Genomic DNA, 1,643 nt, shown 5'->3' on the forward strand with positions numbered 1-1,643 from the left:
CCAAAAGGAGCTCAGTGTTGCTTAAAATAATTTTCATCACTGCGTTTCAGACTCGCTTTTATGATATTTTAAAAGACTTCTTTTGCAGTATTCCTATTAAAAATATTCTCTTTTAATCAGATTCTTTTAGAATCTGCTACGAAAATAAAAAAAAAAAAACGATCGAACCTCAGCTCAACAGAGCTTAAACTGCTTCTAGTTTCTTTCTGGTGGAGATATGATATATCTTTTTCTAAATGAGAATAGTTATTTAATAATAATAATAATATATATATATATATATATATATATATATATATATATATATATATATATATGATAAGCTCTGCTCACTATTCTTAATATTTACCTTTGATGCAAAGCCCATCTCCTTGAGGAGATGTATGATGCTATGCATTAAAGGCAGGGGGCCACTACCCAGATCGGTTTCGACCTTATCTAAAGTTAAAGCCGTCTCTAAAAATTCGGACGATCCCCAGACCACTCAATCGTGGGCGAAAGACCGTCCATCTCAGCGGTGGCTCCACTTAGTGATGGCCTTCCACCTACCACCACCACCGCTCAAATTCCAAAGAAAAGCATTCACCGACAAAGCCCCTCACCGGGCAGTGCCGGAGAACACTTCCCCCGGAGACTCAAATTGCTCCCTTAAGGCAAAAACCTTAAGAGAGCGTACTCATATTAGCAATAGCCGAGCCTCAGCTAAACTTCATTGGCTACAGCATTGCCATCCACTACCCAGATCGGTTTCGACCTTTATTGAGGTCTCATCAGTGAGAGCCAGGCTTAGAAATACCAAGGTTAAGCAATACAGAGCTTATAAGTATTTTACCAAAACAAGTTACCATAAGGTGTTTTGATCTTATTAAATAAAAATCTCAGGATACTTGGGAAATGGATTAAAACCAGGTTTAAAATAGCTTGGTATCTGATATACTGTATATATATATATATATATATTTTTTTTTTTTTTTTTAACGAACATGAAGCATCGCGTTAGTAAATTACTTATTCACTAACACATCTAGCAATGTTTCAACTGTGAATGATTCCATCTTAACATGGAATCACTGATTATTGACTTGGGATGTCCCTATTTTCCACCAATTGGACGATCAGATAGGCCTGCAACTTTCAAACTCCATTTTTTGCAGCCATTTCACCGGCACACAGTTGCACTGATCTTAGAAGCAGCGTATTTGAAAGCAAAGGAGTGTGAGAATGACCAAGTGAGGATTCTAGTTTACCAAGCAAAAATATTGAATAGAATAGTTAATTCAGAAAGTAAAATTGAGTGAGAGATTAAAGGGATGTTGCCGTTTCTATATCCTAATGCCAGAAGTATCACGAACAAAGAGTGAGGAGTTTTTGGCATTTGATTAGTGCAACTTGCCAAACGTTATAGACATTAGTGAGATTTCACTCACAGCAGATGATGTAGTTACAGGAACTGAATGAAGGGTTTAGTATTTTCAGGGAAGATAGAGATAATAGGATTGGGGGAAGGGTATTGCTGATGATAGCGAATGAATTGCAGCCAAAAAGAATAGGAGATAGGCGGGGAGTGGCTGTGCATTTGAAGCAATCTGATGCGAGATTAAGACCCATAAGACAAAATACACAGTTGGCTGTTGCTATAGGCC

At 37.3% G+C, this 1,643-nt stretch overlaps 1 pseudogene; it reads right to left on the reverse strand.

Moving 5' to 3' along the window:
- Window positions 1–621: 621 nt before the first annotated feature.
- LOC150094316 (U4 spliceosomal RNA) lies at window positions 622–744 on the reverse strand (annotated as a pseudogene).
- Between the last annotated feature and the right edge of the window lie 899 nt (window positions 745–1,643).

Source organism: Typopeltis vanoorti, chromosome 22 (assembly GCF_054136105.1).
Source record: "Typopeltis vanoorti isolate ZY-2024b chromosome 22, IOZ_Tvanoo_1.0, whole genome shotgun sequence".
NCBI classification, from domain to species: Eukaryota; Metazoa; Arthropoda; class Arachnida; order Uropygi; family Thelyphonidae; genus Typopeltis; species Typopeltis vanoorti.